The sequence below is a fragment of the Rattus norvegicus genome, chromosome 10 (assembly GCF_036323735.1).
Source record: "Rattus norvegicus strain BN/NHsdMcwi chromosome 10, GRCr8, whole genome shotgun sequence".
In the NCBI taxonomy this organism is placed as follows: Eukaryota; Metazoa; Chordata; class Mammalia; order Rodentia; family Muridae; genus Rattus; species Rattus norvegicus.
The window spans coordinates 50,299,209-50,321,124 of record NC_086028.1 but is presented as its reverse complement, the minus strand read 5'-3'; the positions used below and the strand labels follow the sequence as shown (position 1 = coordinate 50,321,124).

Genomic DNA, 21,916 nt, shown 5'->3' with positions numbered 1-21,916 from the left:
GGGTGGGGAAAGGATGGCGGGGAGGGGGAAGGTGCTGGTGGAATAGCGCTGCTGTAGGCTCGGTCCCAATACTGATTTCAATGCAAGGAGGGAGGCTGCAAAAGTGAGGTTCAACTCCCTTGGAAGATGAGAGGAGGATCAGAGAGAGGAGGATCAGAGGCTCTCAGCCAGGTAGGGGATGGGGACAGTCTCTCCTCCCTCCCAGTACAGAACAGCTCGGCCCCAGGAATCTGCAGGACCCAGACTGCTCTCATCTTGGTGAACATGGACTAGATCTGGGCCAGTGTCTCCAGGAGCGGATCTGTGGGGTGCCAAGATCTATTAAGGTTACATAAGGATTCTTAGTGGGTCCCGTCCAAAGCTAGACATTCTTGAAACACAGGCTTGTTAGATAGAGGGGATTTTTCATGGAATCTGTGTGCCCAGGGCAGGATTTTTGTGTGGTTGTCAAAGGAATTCAGGTGTGCAGATTAAAGTAATCAGAAAGCGAAGAGCCTAGCCTTGGGTGCAATTCAAGTGCAAGCTCCACACATAGAGTGCTCTCCGCCAGGTTTGTTGAGAAACCAAATACCTTTCTTGGGTGGGAAGTGGAGCTTGAACTGGCACCTGATAGGGTGGGGGTGGGGACTTCCCTGGAGAATAGAGGACATCTCGCTCGATGGAAGCATACTGCCCTAGTTACAGTGGGCATTTGAGGGCAGGGGATGTGGTGGCTTCTCATGCTTTCAGGAACTCCAGATGGTTTCCAAGTAACCTAAGTGTTTCCAAGCGTCTAAACTAGACTTGGATTCATTTCCCCTTCCCAAACACATGTGCTTTAACATGAGGGGGAATTTATGAATAGCAGAGTCAGATTAGCCCAGATTTTTGGCACGGCATTGCCACAAATATAGCCTCACGTGGACTGTCTTTGGTATGTTGGATGCCGAGATAGTGCTTTCCCGGTCCTGGGGGTTGGTTGTCAAGCTGACCATTCTTTACCGTTTTGGCGTCTGGATCACTGTCTGGGATCTGGCGTACATGGTGGCATTAGGCATGCCAGAGGTCAGTAGGCCCCTCACTCTCACCACAGGTTGCTGTTTCTCATGGAGTATTCTCAGTCCACTCAGCATTCCAGTGTTCTCTTGGAGTGTTAGATTGGTGCTAGGATCTAAATGTCTCTGGGAAGGCATCCATGCTACCTTCATGACTCCTGACTCATATCTTCCCTCAGGACTTGTTTTTAAGCTGTGAGATTTTTTGAGCCATGGGTGGAGGAACTGTCTTTTTCACCTTCATTCATGGGGGAGATGAAAAAAAAAAAAAAAAGGCAAAATCAAATTGGATTTTTTTTTCTTCAAGTACTCTTATGTATTCAAAGAACATTCTAAGAAGTACAAATCCAGGGGCTGCACCCTGCTTATCTGCCGCAGCTACTGAGCTCCTAGGTGCATGACCAACCTGTACAAAGTGAGGCCTGACTTGTGTCCGTTTTGGTGAAGTTCAGAATGAACACTTAAAGCAAAGATTAGTTCACAATACTCTACGGCTCCAACACCCCCAAATGTCATCTCCTCCCACTTAGTATTCTCAGCATTCTAGTGGCCTACACAACCACAATCCCCTGGACCCGCCGCCCCATTAGACTCTCCATACTCATTTCGTCTTCCCTTCTCCCTGTCCCTAACTCCTGTGCTTCAGACACATCAAGCCCGGTTCCTCTTTAGGGCTTTGCTCTTGTTGACCCCCAAGTTTTACTACCTGGCTGAGGATGTGGTCTTTCCAAATTGCTTTCTCATCAATCAGAACTTGGCTCACAGGCTCAGGTAAGCTCCTCCCCCCCCCGCCCCTCCCCTCTCTTACCCATCATCCTTTTCATTTTTTTGTCCGGTCCGTGCCACTCTTTGAAAGCTTCTACCTTTTTGATCTCTGCCTGTCTGTCTCCAGTAGAATGTATTGATCGCCCTTGCATGCCAAGGGCATACAGCAGTGCCTTGTAGACGGTTGGTACGCTCAGTCAATATTTATTGCCAAGATTAAAATGACTTACTTCTGGCCAATGATGGGAGTGAAAGGAGGTGTGGTGGGGTTCTTTTTCCTACTGAGAATGTTGAGAGACACAACCCATTGCGTCGGGAGAGCGGCTATGATCTGCTTCTCCAGCTCATAGTGTTGGAAGCCTGAATGTTAGGTGTGATGTCGTGAAGAGCTTTGTAGAGTGACTCTAGCAGATTCTCACATCTTCCCCCTATGGTTTTGGAAGTTGTGAGATCTCTCTTTCTGGTAGAGAGGTGAGCTTGAGAGCTGCTCATCTCCATGACTCCACACCTAGTTGGGGATTGGCTTAATTTCCTTGAACAGTGTAAGAATTGCCCTCCTTACATGTACTCTTGGGTCTTAGTACTTTGCCTTGAACCGGGCATATCTAAGTAGAACTCAGCAACTTAGTGCGTAGCAACTATAGGAAGTGTTGATAAGAGCTCCGTTGGTTAGGTGTTAGCCTAGCATGTATGAAGCTCTGGGTTCAATCCTCAGCACCACATAGTGACACATACCTGTGACTCACCTGGAGGTAGAAGCAGGAAGATGACATAGTTCAAAGCCAACCTGGGCTACCCGAGGCCCTGCTTTGGTCATCTTCCCTAGGTAGAGTACATGTTTCTGCCTTGATTTTCCCGTATCTGTTTCTTCACATCCAACCCTACTCTGGAAAGCTCCCCCTGGCCAGCCTGTGTGTCTACTGGCTAGGAACACTGATTATCAAGTGGGACACATTTGCTTGGGTGCATACTAATCTTGAGATTAGCTCTCTGCACATTTGTTTCTTTTGATTGGCAAAACGGGAACAGTGAAGGTTGCCCTGTGGAGATCTAGGAATTGATAGTGGAGTTACCCCAGAAAAATGCTAACAGTCGCTTCAGGATCTTTGGTCCAGCATTCTCTTTTTGGATGGCCTGCTGTGCTCAGTCACTCAGTGTAGGATGATTGGCTGTCTCCTGTGGACCACACACTGCTCTGCTCTGGGACTATTACAGTGTCGGGCAAACAGAAGGTCTGCTCACTGGAGCCCGAATTCTAAGGATGTGCTGTGTTTTTAATGATTCATTCGGAGTGTGATCTTTAACTTGTCGATCATCATCGCGGCTTGATTTTAAGCTCCTTTGGAGGCAGAGACAGTGAGTGTGGCATGTAGAGGGTTCTCTGAAACTCTGTGGCAACTGGACCAGAAGATGTAGTAGGTAGAGGACTCAAGAGGAGTAGTTCAGAGACTCAGGGAGAGCACCTGATGCTGCTTTTCTGATATTTGTAACGGCAGTGGTACCTAGAGGAGTGAGGGGCAGCTGCTGCTGGGCTGTAGACTCGAAGGAAGGCTTAGCTTATGCCTCATGCATGGCACCATTTGCTTTTTGTTGTTGTTGTTAAATCTCCAATAGGATGTAGTGTATTCTGGGGTGCTCACCATCCTGAGAGACTGTTCTTCTCAGAAGTGATACCTGGTTTGTCTCGGGTAAAACACAGAGCCGAGTGGAAACTTTAGCACCCAAGAGGCCCACAGGGCGAAAGAGAAGATGCAAGAAGCGAAGTTAGCCCCTGTTGAAGACTTGTTTTTCAGTCTGTTTTTCATCTTAGATGGCTGGGATGAGGTTGAAGGGAGCCTGGCCTGATGAAGGGCTAACCAGATACACCATGACGCTCTGATCACTTTCCTTGAAGGCCTACCCAGTTTTTGGAAAACATTAGCCTTCTACGTACAGGGTCTTGGAAATGGATTCCAATGGCCACTGCTCAACGACGCTGCCTGGGGCCTGCCCTTGTAGGGAAGTGGGTAAAGTTCATGAGGAGGAGGGGAGTGGAATGGGCTTGTAGGTGGGAGCAAAGCTGTTTGGGTTGCACTGGGTTTCGTGGGTTCAGAGGTGCTAGGTCTGGAGTGGGGGGAAGAGCAAATTTTCTCTACATTCTCTGCTTTCCGTTCCTCGACTGCTAGTGTGCAAGACAGAGCTGAGCGGGCTTGGTTTCTCCTGCAGCCTTGCCAAGCCTCTGCGGCAGCGCAGCCTGCACAGCTGAACTGCAGGCAACCCCGGCATTGGCCAGTGGTCCCCAGCTGGGTGTGAGGCTGCACAGCCTCTAGGAGCTCTGGCGTGGCCTGCATTTCTGCTCTGACAGAACCCTTTGCCTGGAGCCACTGCTTGTCCTTCAGCAGGTCTCTGAAAGCCATCAGCCAATCAGTAGGAGCAGAGGGGAAAGTCAGAAGAGGTCTAGATTAGTCATCACCTGCTTTTTCAAAAGCTGGCCGTGATTTGGACTTCTCAGACCAACGCAGGCTTCTGTAGCTGCTTTCTTTCTCTGAGTGCAGCAGAACTCTCCAGACTAGAAACTCCTCTCAAGTTCTTCAAGAGTCCAAGAGCCCAGGCAGGACCTCCTGCTGAGCTGTGTGGCTTTGTGAGAACAGAACTGATGACAGACTGGCAGAAGGAGAGACAAGGGCCTTCGCTCTTGGTTTTCCATGCCCCTTACTCTTCAGGCCTGGCCCATCCACCCTCAGATTGCCTGGTCTCTGCAGTCAGCAGGAGGCTGCCTTGAGTTTCTTGGAGAATTCTCTCAGCCCAGACCTGCAAGTCATTGTGAGGGAGCTTTTTTCTTTTTCTTTTTCTCGAATAGCAATTAATCATCTCCCCTCCCATTTTTCTCCACCAGAGCAATTCATCAACACTGATTGGTAATTTTTTAATAATGGGTGGTAAGAAGCATTGTTTCCCTGTGGCTGTTTAAAAAAGTAAATTAGTAGCCATGCGACTAAAACAGTAATTTGTGGTTATTTGTTTTAGAGGGATCTGCAATCATCCCTTTTTATTAGTAGTCAAGAGCAGATTATTTCAAATGCTATTTCCGCAGTGATGTTAAATGGTAAGTTATGCTTCGGCTCAGTATTGAGGCTCTCTGAGCTCAGAGAGCTGGTTCAGGGGAGACCTGGGGTGGGTGGGGCATTATCCATCTCCCATAGAGTTCAGGGACCTCCGACCTTTGCTGAGTTGGAGAGGTTGTGATGGCCAGCAAATTGAAACTCTCCTTTCTATCCAGGAAGCAGATGTAACTTTCATTTTTTTTTTTTAACTTTGGAGATAAATTTTAGAATGAATGTTTATTTTCCCACAGAATCCAATGTATCTTTCACCATTATTTTTAGTCACATAAGTAATATCTATCATAGAGAAATGATAACCTTATGAATGATTAGGAAAAGGGGGTGTGTTTAGTGATTTCCTGCCGGTGGCCAGTTCATACTTAGATACTGTCAGTTAGCAGGCGCCTTCCAGTCTCTTACCGAGGTAATGTCTCTGTCGTACGAGCTTCCTGGAGTGTGCTTGAACAAGCTAGGCTTGCTGTGCAGCCATTGGAGGTACCATTGTATTTGCAGCCCATTGTTGATCGGACATCATCATCGGCACATGAGAGTAGTGACCATATTATATGTACTCTTGGAACCGTAATCCAGCGCCTTCGTCTTATAGCTTGAATGTGGATGTGCATACCAGTAAATACACTTGTGCACATAACCAATAACAGAATGTCTAGGGTATGTAATAGTCCACCATAGCTAACTGGCTTCTTTGTACCTTCGGATTTTAGCTGGTTTGAATTTCTTTTTTTCCCCAGACACTTAGAGCTCTTCCTAAATTGCCTGCGTTTGTGTTTTTCCTTCGGTTTTCGAGATCCGTGTTCATAGCTTTGCCTGACTTTTAGGTAATTTCTGGTAACTAAATAAGTACGTGCTTAGTTGCCTGCCATGCATATTTCACCGTGGGTTCCCGATTTCTTCCTGGTTTAGTTGTTGTTGTTGTTTTCCCATGAGGAACTCTGATATGTGTGGATCGGGATTTGTTAACTTATGGTTTATGCCTATGTCCAGGAACATTCCTCAGACCCAGATTATAGAAACATTCAAACGCCTTCAGCCGTGTCTGGCATGCCTTGATCTTACCAGCCAGTCTGGAATCCATCAGCCAGCCATTCTGGTGTATGACCTGCCTTAGAAGTTGGGTTTCACTTTTCCAATCCCTCTTGTTTTTAAGCTACTTACCCTGTTACATTGACCTTGCCATCCATGTGTGCTCTCTTTGAAGTACCATTATCAGATCCTAAAAGACCCCTTATGTGCTTGAGGATTTCTGACTTCACTTCCTTGGCCTGCTGTTTCAACTCCGGTAGGAAGCTAAGGAGGGTTCTGCTGTGAGCAGTGACAACTTTATGCTCATCCTAAGACCACAGTGTTGGGGTTTGGGGACAGTTAAGGTTCTTCAATGGCTCAGTCACCAGAGCCTTTGCCTGGGGGACCTTCCTGTCCAACCTAGATGTTTGCCTTGTGGAAGAGAGGTGTTTCTGCATTTTTCTGACATGTGGATATCAAGATGGCGACTGTGTTGTCTTTGCAACATTGGGCGTCATGAGAATACTTCTCAGAGGAGCAGCATCTGCTTATTTAAACTTATCTGTGACCCTCTCCTGCAGTCAGTTAACGTTTAGGTTCTCTTAATCACAATTTCTTTGTTACATACTTTGGACTTGTTGCTGTAGCGTGGGGGGTTAGAATAATGTGTTGGCTTTTCTTTTTTTTTTTTTTTTTTTCTTTTCTTTTTTTCGGAGCTGGGGACCGAACCCAGGGCCTTGGGCTTCCTAGTTTTTCAGGACTTATAGAATGGGTTACGGGGTTCTCCAGCAGATCATTGTATCTTTTGCAAATAATAATTTTGTGTCCTTTTCTAAACTGGTTTGTATTTACTTCATTTTCTTGTCTAATTACATTGTCAAACACTCAAAGAAAAGCACTATAATATTGTGGTAATACATATGTGCCTCTGATAATGACTTTAATATAGATGCATGGTGGTTGGTGTGAGAGGATTTTTTTCCTTTGTTATACATTTATTTGTTTGTGTATGTGTGCATATGCGTATGTAGAAGTTAGAAAATGACTTGCGGGGAATCAGTTCTCCCCTTCCAGCATACAACGTGTGTATTCTAGGCATCAAACTCAGGTGGTCAGGCTTGGTGGCAAGAGACTTGACCTGCCGAGCCATCTCACCAGCTCTTGAGAAGGTTAAAAAATAAAAATTATGTTACATTATTTTACTTTGAGATTTTCTTTTATATTGAAGTTAAATTTAATGTTTTTATCAAATTAAATCAATGAGAGACTCCTATCCTCTGTGTGTGTGTGTGTGTGTGTGTGTGTGTGTGCACGCACACACATAGCATACATCATCTTAAGTGGAATCTCCAATATTGAACTCTCCTACATTGAGAACTGATTGAGGGTTGTTGAGTGTTTCTGTATAATTAGATTACATTTATTGTTTGTATCATTTGATAACCTTTCTATGTTTCTCCCACTTTGTAACAGTATCAAAATGAAGTGTCCAGCCTCTCTTTTCTGAGGAGTGGCAAAACCAGGACTTCCTCAGTCTTTGAAGTTTGTGAACAGTTTTCCAAGGACATTCTTCCAATATTGTGATTCTTAGATAAATTTCCACTTTCTTTAATGGCCGTGGGACTAGTTGTGTTTTCCAATCACTTTGAGTACCATTTTTTAGAAGATCCATTTTGTTATGATTTTAGTGTTCAAAACAAGTTTGATAGACCCTGCATATGAATTGGACTTCCAGTGGCATTGAATGTGAATCGCGCTCTTTTTCCCCTTGACTGGCATTTCCCCGGTGTGAATTCTCTTGTGATTTCCTTGGGTTTGTTTTGTCCTGCTCTGAGTATTCAGTTTCCCATGTTGTATGTGAGGATAGGTCGGACTCTGCTGTGGGAACAGTCATACTGTCACAGTCCTTCATTTCAGGCCGATGACAAATGAGCCGATATGGAGAGGAGGGCCACTGAGGGATCCTTCTGTGTGAGGGGTCTAGGGGTCACGTGACCCCCTCCACTCTTTCTCCAGTCCTGCTGCAGGTGAAGAGAGAATAGCAAAGTGGCATTCTGGGTCTTCGAGCTTTCACTGAGAATCCACAAAGGTTGCTCTGCCAAATGTCATTGGCTGAAACTAATCACAGAGCTCCCCTGGATGCGTCTGGAGCAAGGCTCCCTCTGCCCAGCCGAATCACCAGAGATTCCGTTCCATCTGCTCATATCTCTCCCTGTCTTGTCCTGTCTCCCCGGTGCATATTTGAGAAGGCTGCAAAACATCACACACATGCCTTTCTTTAAGATTCTCCTTTCCCTCCATCAGAGCTGGCCAGCCCCACCCCGGGGACCAACATCAGGAGAAAATCTTTCTCTTGCTGCTGCTCATCGCCTGTGCTATAGTTACAGGTATTTACTACCGGGCGCATCTTCAGAATTAGCTTTAACAAACACATTTTTAAATGCCCTTCCTACAACGGGGAGGATAAGAATGAAGGAAACAGAAAGTCTCTTCCTGCCACAGTGACATGACACCCTATAGGATTATTGCTAAGGTTAAATAAGATAGGCAATATAAGGTCCTTAGGCTAATTCCTGATTAATAAATTGTAGCTATTCCAGGATCCCTTGCTGTGCTAAGAGTCTGTCTGACACAGAGAATGATACTCGGTCCTTTTCACCTGTCTTCCTGAGAACTTGAAACTTACAACTTGAGGTGGATGGGCATTCGTCTTCGGCTCTAATCAAGCCCAGTTTCTCTGTGTTTAGCCAAGAGCATGGTTTGTGGTATCAGTAAGGGCAGCTATCTCGCATTCCACACCTGTGCTAGTCAAACCGTGCCAGATCTCAGCAGCTTCCAGCCCTGGCCTGCGGAGTGAGGCCAGCCCTTTCCACCCAGGCCATGCTGGATTCGACTTCACATTCGTCTCAGAGGTGGAAGAACACAAGGCTGTGGTGAGTCACACTCTGGCTTCCAGTGTTTCTTTTGGAGGTGACATGTGCCGTTTCTGCCATTTCACTGCCAACGCAAGTCACTTGGCCACACCTCGTTCCATACACAGCCCTGGAAGCCAATCTTGCTGCAGGCCTGGATGGAAAGGCGAGGATGCAGCCTGCAATACCAATGCTTGTGAGGATTGTTTTCATTGCGGCTTCCAAAAGAACCAAGCACTGTGATTATCGACCCACTTTGCAGATGGGGAAATGGAGGGGGAAAGAGCAGGGTCAGACTTGATAAATCCTGAGTGGTGCAAGCCTGTGCTGAGTCTTCTTGCTCTCTCCCTGGTACCATTTCTTTGCAGCCAGTGTCCCAGGTCCCTATAGGAGGTGGTTTTAGAAATGCTAATTAACTGCTCCTGACTTCGATAAAAATAAAACTGTCCCACTCCCTTTAGGATAATGGAGTATCTTGCGTGTAGCCTTAACCGCAAAGAGCATAAATGAAACTCTTGTCAATAGGATATTCTTCCCCGTGTTTTCTTTCTGCAGCTTCAGCAGAAAGCAAAAAGAAGTGCCCTTTGAAGGTTCTTTGCCTTCTGTTGGGAAGGCAGTCTGTATATTTGTGAAAGCCTTGTGGCTTCTTCCGGAGCACAGGGACCAAGCAGCAACATCACAGCTGTGCAAAAGGGTCAAGTCAGGTAGACCAGCCTCTGGCCTCACGGTGGTCCTCACTGTCTCCCTGACTCCAGTCATCAGTGTGTGTGTTCCCACTGTTGATGTAGGCACCATCTGCTAAGAGTACCTCAGATTTGCTCATTTACTTGACTGACCTCCATTCTGCCATTGTCCCGCCTTCTATACCAGGGCAGGGCAGTGCAGCCTAGTGGCTGCTGCTTGCACAATCTATAAGCGAAGACAGGGAAACACCCGTGTGTCCCCCCACCCGTCCCGTGCGTTAATGCCTGCAGTAGGGAAACAGAATGTCAGGAAGTAAGTTTTGCATTGACTTATTGACATAGTTCCAACTCCTTTTGTATTTTCCTAATGTTGGGAAAGTGTGAGAGTGCGGAGGATCCTGTAGGATGAGGACACAGGATCTAGAAGTGCACGCAGAGGTGACGGGCCAACAATAAAGCAAACCACGTAGGAGCGACTGGAAGGAAGTCTGGAGAGAGGGAAGCAGAAGCCTGCAGGATGAGGAGTGATTTCTGCTGCTCGTACATTTGCATCTGGATTCTTCCAAATAAAAACTCATCTCATTAAAAAAGAAAACAAACAAAAAAAAAAACCAAACAGGACTCAACAGGAGCAACTGTGGTCATTGTTCTCGTAATAATACTTTATCTTTGGAGGTTTTGGGAATCTGGATATGTTTGCAGTTCTTTGGAACCCGGTTTCGAGTATGGGAGACTGCCCGTCTTTAGTGCTCTGGACGCAATGGCAGACCTCACCTTGTAGACTATTGGGAAGCGATATGACCTGGACTTTTAGATCAGTTAATCGGGGTTTTTAGGATTTGTTGATAAATTTTAATTTTTTCTTTCCCCCCCTTTTTTTAAATCTGTCTAAGGAACTTATCACATTTATGTATCATGTTGTGGGCCATGCATATGCATAGCACATGTGTGTAAATGCTCCTTCTCTGTCACGTGGGTCCCAGGGATGGAGCTCAGGCAGTCAGGTGCAGCAGCTAGCGTCTTTACCTCCCCGAGCCATCTTGCTGACCTGCTTCTCTTTATTAAAAAAAATCCATATATTTATGATAAATACAGAGTATGTAATATTTAAATGAGGATAACTAGCATTTTCACTTCAAGTACCTATACCTTTTAATCTGATGTAAAAGTGATATGTAATTTCAGGGTCCCATGTGACGTTTTAATACGTGTGATCTGAATGATGAGACCAACCTCTCCCAAGGCTGATCGTGATCATGACTTTATGCTGAAACACTTCAGAACCCTGCTGCTTTGTTGAAGAAGTGCAGATTCCATTATTACCTGTCTGTACTGCTGTGGGAAATGTCAGAGGAATTAGTTCTTGTCCTCCATTACCACCAGGACGTTTATTTTTTAATTGTGTGTGTTTGTGTGTGTGTATGTATATGAGGGGGAGAGGGGGAAAGGAGGAGAGGGAGAGGGGGAGGGGGAGAGAGAGAGAGAGAGAGAGAGAGAGAGAGAGAGAGAGAGAGAGAGAGAGAGAGAGAGAATGGCTTAGGAGCCCAGAGGGTCGGATGTCCCTGGAGCTGGAGTTACAGGTGGTTGTGAGCTGCTGAGGTCTGTGCTGGGAACAGACCTCCAGTCCTCTCCTCTTAACTGCTGAGCCACCTCTCCAGCCCCAGTTGCCTCTAATTTTACAGACTACGTTTTGGAGTCTTGTCTGAACCCAGGACCTGGGTCTTTGGGCAGCCAGGCTTCTCTGGTTGTAGCAGCAGACTCTGGTCTGTTTGGGGATGGGTGGGGCTGCTCTCCAGATCAAACGGAAAGTTGAATAGTGCATCATGGGAATAGATACTGAGAGCCTGGTCACAAGAGGGACAGAAGAGTCCAAGGGGCTTTCCATTATGTGTTGTCACTGGGCCACTCAGAAGCTGCACAGATCTGAGTCAAGCTTGGGTCACCTCATCAGAAGAAATGAGGCCATACAGCAAGGCCAGATGCCCACAGAGTTCCACAGTCAGTGGCGTTGGACCCCATCCACCTTGACCAGCTTGTCAGGATTCTTGGCTTTTAAGGAGGTTATTTTTCATTTTTTTCATTTCTGGCTAATTTTTGTCAATATATCCCTGAAGTCATTTTTTCTTCCTCTTTTGAGGTTAAGATCTTGTGTGTAGCCCAGGCTAGACCTGAACTGGAGACATATCTCTTCACTCAGCTTCTCTGCACCTTTTCATTTTTGTGTCTTCTAGTGCATGTCTGTATCCTGAGTGATTGCAGTGACCCCTTGTCTATTCTTGCCTTGTGGTTATTCTTCTTGACTTTATACCTTACTCCTGAATACAGATATGGAAGAATATAACGTTTCTTCTTTATTAAGTTCTCCTAGGACTGTAGAAAATTTTGTGCACTACTCATTTATCTTAGAAATTGTCCTGGTTAGTTGTTGTTGTTTTGTTGTTGTTTTTTCCTTTCTTTTTTAAAAAATCTTGATACAAGCCTGGGCCATTTGAGAAGAGGGCACCTCAAATGAGCAACTTCCCCCCATCAGATTGCTCTGTAGGCAGGTCTCTGGGGTATTTTCCTGACTCATGATTGCTGTGGGAAGGCCACCCCTGGCCTTGTATAGGAAAGCAGGTTGAGCAAGCTACAGAGAAAAAGCCAGCAAGCAACATCCCTCCAGTTTCTCTGCTTCAGCTCTTGCCCCAACTTCCCTCATGACCTGAGAGCTGTCCGCTGAGATAAATTCTTTCCTCTTCAGTTTGCTTTTGGCCCTGGTGTCTTATCACAGCCGTAGAAAGCAAGCCAAGAGAGAGACTGACAACCTATATCTTTACTTAAGATTCCAGTAGGTCTTCCGGTCATGAAAGCCTGGGTGAGTGGATCTCTAGGATGCTTTTGGTTATAGTAATGACCACCGGCATTGCCAGTTGGAAAAGCGAAACAAACAAAAACTTTACTTTCTTTTGCAAAAGTTTATTTTAATTGATTGAAAACCACATTACTCATTAGGAACTTTGTGGTGTCTCAGCCCACTGCACACTTGCATAATGTACCAAGAGCTGTAAAGGAGCGCCATTTTGGACGAAAGGCTACTGGAGTGGACCACCTGTTCAGGTACGTTGTGATCTGGGGCTCCTGTTGCCTTCCTTTTTCTCTTTGCTTCGTCTTCATTGGTATCTTGGGCTTCTTGGACGTTTTCCATGGTAAAAATACAGTTGTTGTGTGCTGTGAAGAAGAACGTTGTGACATTTGCAGTGAAGGGGATGGCACTGGAAGTAATCCTGTTCATGAGCACTGAGCACTGTGCTTCCCCCAGGGACCAGAGGCTGTGCATGCTTGTGCAGATCAGGGCTTACGAGTCTGGGTCCTGATAGCGTCATTCATCATGTTTTGCTAGACTCAAAAACACAAATATCTTGCTTTCTCTCATATGAGGAATCTGTGTTTAGATTGCTGTGTTTGTTCACTAAACTTTAATAAAAACTAAGGTTGCTTGCAAAACAAAGGTGATTTACTTCTGTATTCATAATTTACAGAGACAGGGAGAAAGGAGCATTCCAGAAAGGCCTTGCTTGTGAGATAAGAGTCCTTTCATCTAGTCTAAGCCAATGCATTTCGCATAGTTACACTTGACCTTTAACATGTCCAGGGGGTGGGAATATGGTAGATTCCCTGTGTCCCTGATCTACTTCTGACTGTCATGGATGGCAGGCAGGCACAGATTCATCAGAACCCTTCCAGAATCCGGAGAGAAGTGGTTTGTTTCCTCTGAGTCAAGAGGCTGTGATAGTAGGATGAGTGCCTTAGTGGAGTCAGAGCTCATTAGAAAGGAAACCAGGAACAGAGGTGGTGTCTCAGTAAGGTGCCTGCTCTGTGAATGCAAGGACCTGAGTTTGGCTACTGGGAACCCATGTTAAAAACAACAACAACCAACCAAGCAACCAACCAACCAAAACAAGCAAAACACAAGGTGGATAGTGTGTGTGCCCCTGTAATCAAAGCACTGAATGGGGTGGGACAGAGACAAGCTCACTCTCGCAGCTCATTGGCTAGCAGGTCTGGCTGAAATGATGAGTTTCAGGCTCAACGAGAGACTCTGTCTCAAAAATAACTATGGGGAACTCTAAACACTTGACTTTGAGCATCCACAGGCACACATATGTGCATGCACTTCCACACTAACAAGTATATGCCAATCACCTACACACACACACACACACACACACACACACACACACAAAGCAAAGAGAAAGGAACCATTGGAGGTGGTGGCACATGCCTTGTAATCCTAGCACCCTAGCACTTAGGAAGTAGAGACAGGAGGATGTCAGCGAGTTTTAGGATAGTCTGAATCATACACAGTAAGTTCTAGGTTAGCTAGCACAGAAGAATGAGCCCAATTTTAAAAAATCAAAGAGACAACCAAACCAAATAACAACAAAGAAACAGAAGAGGAGGAGAGATCGTCCTGGTGCAGAGCCAACATGATACCTTGGCTTGCTTTAACCCAGTGATTTTTGGGCTGTGTCCTTAGGAAAATTGGCTAAGTGTTCTTGTGGTGGGTTCAACTGTGACCAAACATTGTCTGTTTTACTCAGAGCAGGTCCTTTCTGTTACAGAACACTCGTCCCCACAGATGGCTCTACATCCGTCCATGTCTTACGTGAATCTTGGCATCCACAGCACAGTATCCACAGTATAGAACTTGGAAGGGCTCAAAACCAGTGGGTACATTTATTCTCAGAGTTCAGCCCTCCCTGTCTCCCCGTGGCTGCCCTTTACGCATCACAGAACTCTGTTCACTCTCCCATGTGACCTGCCTCAGCCCATTTTGATTTCTAGTTGGTGTAACATCCTCATTAGGCTGGAAACTGTGCGTGGTTGCATAGATAGGGGCTTGGTGTCATCCTCAATGCTCTGGGAGTCCCTTTCAAGAACGAGGTGATGAGGTATATTGTTCTGAAAGGCCTCAAAGGTAGATATTTTTTCTCTAGATTTCTTTCTTTCTTTCTTTCTTTCTTTCTTTCTTTCTTTCTTTCTTTCTTTCTTTCTTTATTTATGCATATGGGGGTTTTGACTGTATATATGAAAGTTAGCTATGTTTGTACCTATTGGACCCTTTGGAATTGAGGTTATAGTTATAGATGGTTGCGAGTCACCATTTAGGTGCTGAGAATGGAGCCGGGACCTCTGCAAGAACAGCAAGTGCTGTTAACCTCTGAACCTTCTCTACAGCCCCTTGAAGGAATATACATGATTGTGTGGGGACAGAGTCTTACTGTATAGGCTTAGATGGGTAGATGACTGGCGCTTACTGTTCTGACTGGCCTGGTCTTACCTCATGGAAATCCTTCTCCTTCTGCTTCCCTAGGGGAATAAAACCAAACTAGAGAACGCGTGTCTTAATTGAAGGTTCCCATGCTAAATATGTAACTAACCATGCCTTCATGGGAGCCTGTAGTAAGAATTCGAGAATTTTGGTTTGTTTAAAAAGGATTTGGGTTGTTATTGGTTAGTTGTTGGTTAGTTGGTTGGTGCTAGTTGATGTTGGTCACAGTTTGTTAGGCAGTCGTGTCCAAAGAAGAAACAACAACAAGAAAAATATTAGATATCCTATTGGCAAGGATCAGACTTGCCCCGAGGAGCTTGATACACCTTATCAGCAGGAAGTAGTTTAACAATAACATTGTCCCCTTTCCATCCCTTGACTTTATTCAGGGATCTCCTTCCCTTCTTCTCTATCCTTTTTTCTCTTCTTTCTAGTGTTAGGGGGTTGAAAGGGTGGGCAAAGGATGGAGAAGGGTGGAAGAAAAAAGAACCCACAAAGTAGCAAAAGGCAGCTACATCAGCCAAAAGTGTTCTATGCTAGAAGACAGTCTACATGACTTAAGAACTGTTCTAGATAATTTGTCTTTAAAGCACAGTTTTCAAACGTTGATTAACCCTATGCCATTGCATAGCCCAATCACAGGGACCCAGGACAGTGAAAGGCACACCTGTTTATTGAGTGAAGATGTCATTAACGGTGTTATCTGTAACCTACTGCCACAGCTTGTGTCCCTGGAAAGAAGATCCTGAGAATAACATGCAGAGTGCTCATTAGGAAACTCTCCTAGCCTTTCCCTGCATGCATGGAAGGGCACTAAAGGACTGGACCGAGGGATTTGTAAGCTGAGACATTTTTCATGATGACCTTATCTGGTCCTCTGCAAAATCCCAGAAGAGGAATAAGTTCGAAGCCATCTAGTATGAATGAGAGAAGTCAGGGCAACGAGCCTTTGCACCTTCTCACTGATCAGCTTCCCCTTGAGGTAGAGCACACTGACAGGTAATATGTGTTCTGCCTGTTTTGTGTAAGTCTGATGGTAGGTCTCCAGGATAACACGGGTCAAAACGGGTCTGTCCTCAAGGAGCTTGTGTTCAGTGGGGTACATGTGCCATAATTGCACTGCCGATATTTGAGGTTGATTTTTATGTTTCCATTATGCCTCATGATAGCCTGAACTATTAGATTGTTTGGGTGAAGGAAACCATCACTTCTTCTTTTTAGAGTCAACAGCTAAGGAACCAGAGGGCTATTGAAGGTGGTCTTTGAAGAGAGCATGGCATCTTGACAGGTAAAGATGACAGGTATAAATGAAAGTATAGGTTAGCAAGGTGTACGGTAACAATGGACACACACACACACACACACACACACACACACACACACACCTCTAAGAGATACAGCTGGATGTGTGTAGAATTTATTCCTTAACTCGTTAGGTAGATGAAGACGTCTGTAGGTGCCATGTTATCAGAACCAGATCTAAATGCACTAACAGCCACTTATCTCAGAAAAGCTGACAAACCGGGGAGCAAGATGCAGGACGTTGTGTGTCTGACCTGATTTCTATAAAAAGCACATTGGAGCAAATGGCTTTCTAAACACGAGTGATTAAAATGTTTGTAAACACACAGTTCATCTGTGGGAGAATAGGAAGACTGTTCACAGAGCCTTTGGATTACTGGGAACAGGAAAAGGGGTCACCATTTTTGACTTCATACATGGGCTATTTTAACTCTCTTAGAAAAGACAAGAAACAAGCAAACAAAAGAACAGAAAAGGCAGTATTCTGCATGGCCCTTTGCCATTTTGAAACACCGTGTTTTTCTTAACCAAAGCAGTAGGTCTGGAAAACAATGAGCTAGGTTCTAGAAGCGTCCGTCCTTACCCAGAGTGCTGTGTTTTTTTCAGTGCATCCATTAAACAGTGGTAGGACATGTGCAGGCAGGTCAGGACCTTGGTGACTGGGTCCCTGGTTTCCTTGTACCTCTTACCTATCAGTACAGTCCTATTGCCAAGACTCTTGGGCGAGTATTCTAGTTTGCTTGCTGTTGCTATGATAAAACACTGACCAAAACCAGCTTGAGGAGGAAAGGTCTTATTTGGTTTACAAGTTACAGTTTGTCGAGGGAAGCCAAGGCAGGAGCTCAAGTAGGAACTTGAGAGGGAACAATTGAAGCAGGAACCATGGAAGAGCGCAGCTTCCAGGCTGGCTCAGCTACCGTTCTCATTTTGGCCAGCCTCACTTGCTCCAGGAAGGCTCTCCCCATTGTGGGCTGGACCCTCCCACATCAACCAGCAATTAGAAAAATGCCCTCCACACATGCCCAGTGGCCTATCTGATGGAGGTAGTGCCTCAGCTAAGATCCCTACCCCCCTTTCCAGGTGTGTATAGGGCTGTGTCAGGTTGACAAAAACTATGACACTGAGCAAGCTAGCCTCGGAGTAGCACAGGAAGGCTGCAGTTTCTCCTGGCCCACTGAGCTGCAGCTGCTGTCCTTGGGGCTCACTGAGTGTTGATCCCACGCATCAGTACTTGTAAGAGGGGTTGCTTCCTTCTCTCTCCAGGTATCATAGTTGAATATGAGCATCCTGCAGAGCCTCTCACCTCCAGGGTTGCCAGTGGAGGAGCTTTTGAGAAGGGGTTGGATTTTGAGGGCTATGACCTCATCATTAGATTTTGATGTATTTCTAACAGGGTGGTATTGTGGGGGCGTAGTGAGTTCCTAACACCTTTGAGAAGTGGTGGGGTAGGAGGTGGGGAGGCTGGAGGAAGGGGGTCATTGGGAGAGGAGGCCTTGGGGCTTTGTCCTACCCTGTGATTCTATTTGTTGCTTCCTGGTGGCTGTGGCCTGAATGGCTCTACTGTGCTGTATCCTCCCCACCATGACCGACTGAAGCCTCTGAAATGTAATGTGAACCGTGAGTTGTATCTGTCCTGTGTTTAATGACAGCCATGGTGAAAGTCACCACCGGGGTCCTGCTGTAAAGTCTTCATACCCTTTACATGCGGCAGGTTCTCTTCATCAGTTGCTGTCATGACATAGCTGAAGTGCATGTGTCCCTCTAGGGTCCCCTCACCCTTCCTCGGACAGTGAGCAGCATGCCAAGCCACCTATTCCTTCTTGACTTTGTACACACCTGGCACAGTCCTCCACTCAGGATCTGTCTCCGTTTCTTCTCTTCCTTTTTAACTCTAGTCCTCTCTTTCCTTTTGTTTGTTCTCCCTCCCCTTTTTTCTTTTTAATTTCAAAATCCTTGCTCTACATTTTAATCTGGAACGTTTTCTAAAGTCATTATCTGTTAGGGTCAGGTTGCTATGAGGAAACCACCTGGATTTCCCACACCTTTCCTATTGCTTTAGAAGCCCGATGGCAATATCTGGAGAAGCCCCTTCTCTTGGCTTTCCAGAGAAGCGAGCACAGAAAGTCTGATGTTGGCTATTCTTCTGACCCTTAGCATATCTCTGTCTTACCTTTGCCAATTCTTCCTGACTCCTGAGATTCTGCAGACCATAATAGAGGAGGGGTGGAGGAGGCTCCCACAGTGTCACACTGTGAGTGGTTATGGTGTGCAGGGCTATACATAGGTGCCATTGGCATTTCTTTGCAAACACAATTCCTTTATATTCATTCACTAAGGGAAGCACACAGCTCCCACCCACACCCCTAACTCCCAGCAGGGCTTACTGTGCTCAGTACTGGGAGAGGTAGAAATACAGAACAGTTTAAGTGGTGGGGAGACTAGAGGAGCCTGGAATAGTGGACAAGACATTGTGGTGTATGAAGAGGCAATGACTAAAGGGTACGAAAGGTTTGAGGCAGAGCCTGCAGTGATCATTGGCACCCTGTGGTAGGTACGCAGTCACATGCTGCAGAGGGACATTCCAGTAAAGAACAGGATGTATGATATCCCGGATTTGAACCTAGTGGTGTCCTAGCCTTTCAGCCGCCTGGGTTTTTAGAAGCACATCCTGTGGGTTTGTACAAGCACAAAGAATTACCTAAGGATGGGTTTTTGCAGAGTGCACTCCCATCTCCTAGTGTCACAGGACGGGGTAAAGTGCAAGGCAAGTAGAGCTCCTGTAGTTCCAATGTACAGGAGGAGGGCAGTCAAGAAAAGGGTTTTAAAAATGGCTCCGAATCAGAGCATATGAATGGAAGACTAGTACCCAGCTGGTTCCAGGTCCTGCCCAGGCTCTAAACCGCCCATTGTTATAGCTAGTGAAGCTAATATTACTGCTGCTTTTCTTCTTCCTCCTCCTCTTCTTCTTCCTCTTCCTCCTCTTCCTCCTCCTCCTCCCCCTCTTCTTCCTCCTCCTCTTCCTCTTCTTCTTCCTCCTCCTCTTCCTCCTCTTCCTCCACCTCCTCCTCTTCTTCCTCTTCCTCCACCTCCCCCTCTTCTTCCTCCTCCTCTCCCTCCGCTTCCTCCTCCTCCCCCCTCTTCTTCCTCCTCCTCTTCCTCCTCTTCCTCTACCTCCTCCTCTTCCTCCTCCTCCTCTCCCTCCGCTTCCTCCTCCTCCTCCCCCTCTTCCTCTCCTTCCTCTTCCTCCTCTTCCTCTTCTTCTTCCTCCTCCTCTTCCTCCTCTTCTTCCACCTCCTCCTCCTCCTCCTCCTCCTCCTCCTCCTCCTCCTCCTCCTCCTCCTCCTCCTCTTGTTTTTACTGGAAGACTTCATGGAAGACAAGTCATGTAAAGGTGAGCCATTAGACCAGTCCAGTAAGATAAGGAGACGAGCAGGCAGTCCATAGGAAGGGAGCAACAGTTAAGAGTGCTGGAATGGAGTCGTGGAGCAGGCGAATATGTGGAGGAAGTGGGTGCTGTGGGCGATAGACAGCCTCACACCGGAGAGGCTGAGGCTGGGCATGGGCTGGCGTGGGGACTCAGGCTGTGGGAGGAACTGAGGGCAGTTGAGAGGGGCATGGGATTATAGACATGGTGGTTTAGAATGTAGTATAACTGAGAAGGGAGGCTAGGGAGTTAGGAAGGCAACTAGGCATGAAGGCTGGTGCCCTCGAGTCTCTGAATTTGTAGCATATTTGGGCACTAGGAGTAGTTTACTTTATTTCTCCTTTCCCACTTTGATTCCTCATAAAGCTGTGAGCTTTAACAGTGAAGATGGCCCTCCTCAATTAGGAATATCTGCAAGTAGCCACATGGCTCTCCGAGAATAGCTTTGCGTTTTTCTCAGGCTGCGTTGATTTGAGAGGGTGTGGTGAGGGATTGTATCAGGATGAGAATACTGCCTATCCATCTCCGATGTCCTGAGAGTACACTACGGACGGTCTTTGATGATGAAGAGATATAAAAAGTAGAAAAAACCTCTGGGCTATCACTGTCTTCCGACATGGTTCCTTATGTTAGAAGTCCAGTCGTGTCTGCTGCCAACAATTAGAAAAGTTCATCAAGTTTGCGCAGTTGACAGACAGAGTGGCTGTAATCTCGTGAAACAGACCAGATAAAGCCAGTGTAGGGATAATGGGAGGCAGAGTGGCAGGTTCCATTCACATGAGTGACATGATATTCTCTCCTATGCATCGTCTGAGAACAGCGTTTTGAGGTACAATCTTGGGCGGAGCTGGAGGAGAAGCAGACGCATCATAGAGTGTGGACTCCAACACTCCCTTCTGTTACCCCATGCTACCGCTGGCAGGGTAGGTTCTGCCACACCCTTCAGTTTCCCTAGAGTTCGTACCACGGAGATTGAACTGAAACTTCTGGTAGTAGACCGGGTCTAGAACTGGATCCAGTAGAAAGTCTCCAACAATAAGTGGCGTCCGTCCCTCATGTGCCATGAAACAGTCACAGAGCTGACTGTATTTTCAGTTAAAATCAACATGACAAACTGTAAAACTTGAAGTCATACAGAGTACATTCTTCGACCACAGTGGAATTCAGGTGGAAATCAAGACACATTTGACGAGGAAACTCCTAATGTTTAAACAGTGTGCAAACTTATACATAATCCATAGGTCAAAATGGGACATTTCACAGGGTATGTAAAAATAGTTTGAAATAAAATTGCCAAAATTGTGAGGTGTAGCAAAAACTTGGAACTTCAGAGCTTTCCTTCTGTTCATACAAAATTACTAATCTTTGTTTTCATCTTAAGAGATATGAACATTACAGAGTAAGTTGAAATCAAGAAGAAGGGAAACAAATACTAGATACGAGTGGAAATCCAGAAAAAAGTGGGAGGGAAAAAAACAGAACTAGGAGCTAATGTTCTGAGAAGGTCAATGCATGCAATCTGGCCAGACCAACTACAGGACAAGAGAAGACACAAAATACCATAGCAGTCGAAGAGGGCTGCACCACACTCAGCAAAACACTCAAGGACTTTTAAAGGTGTATACTCTGTACATAAATTGGATAGGCTAGGTAAAATATCACACTTTGTGGAAACCCACAAATTACCAAAAGTCACCTTAGAGGTTATGAAACATAGAGGTTACATAGAGGATATAGCCTCTATGGTCTCACCAATTTGGAGGACTTATGATCTGAGTGGTCTTGTTTCCATGAAGAAATGGAGGGTAAACCCCAGATCTAGACAGATTCCCTGGCAAAGTCTGCCAAGCATTTAAAGAAATAACACCCATTCTGCTAGACTCTTTCAGGAAGCCGGACACTTCCCATGACTTGGCGAGGCCCGCGTTGACTCTGCTGATAAGGAAAGACAAAAGACATTACAAGAAAAGTGTAGGAGGGAGCTGTAAGGGTGTGGGCGCAGCCATTCTTAAAAACAACCAGTCAAGTAGGGCAATATGTCAAAGAATAATACCATAACCAAGGGAAGTTAACCCCGGGAATGTGGGCTTGGTCTGACATTCACAAGACAATCAATGTAAGTTTCCATGATAAATTAACGGAGGAGGAAATACCTTATGCTCATATCAACGTGTGTAAGAAACGCACCTTATAAAGTTCCAAATCCATTCATGATAAAATACTAAACTGGTCACATCAAGGACTTTGATGAAGGCTCTTTCGAAGCTCCCAGAGCTGACATTGTTGAGGGCGCTACCACATCCATTTCCCTTGAGATTGTAAAGAGTAGGAATGTTCTCTTTCCCCTCTGTTGATATTGTGTTGGAGGTCCTAGGAAGT

At 45.8% G+C, this 21,916-nt stretch overlaps 1 protein-coding gene across 5 annotated transcripts in view; it reads left to right on the top strand.

Annotated features, from left to right (window-relative positions):
* The window catches only part of Arhgap44 (Rho GTPase activating protein 44), a 167,304-nt gene that overhangs the window by 903 nt on the left and 144,485 nt on the right, over positions 1 to 21,916 (top strand). The window lies entirely within an intron of this gene.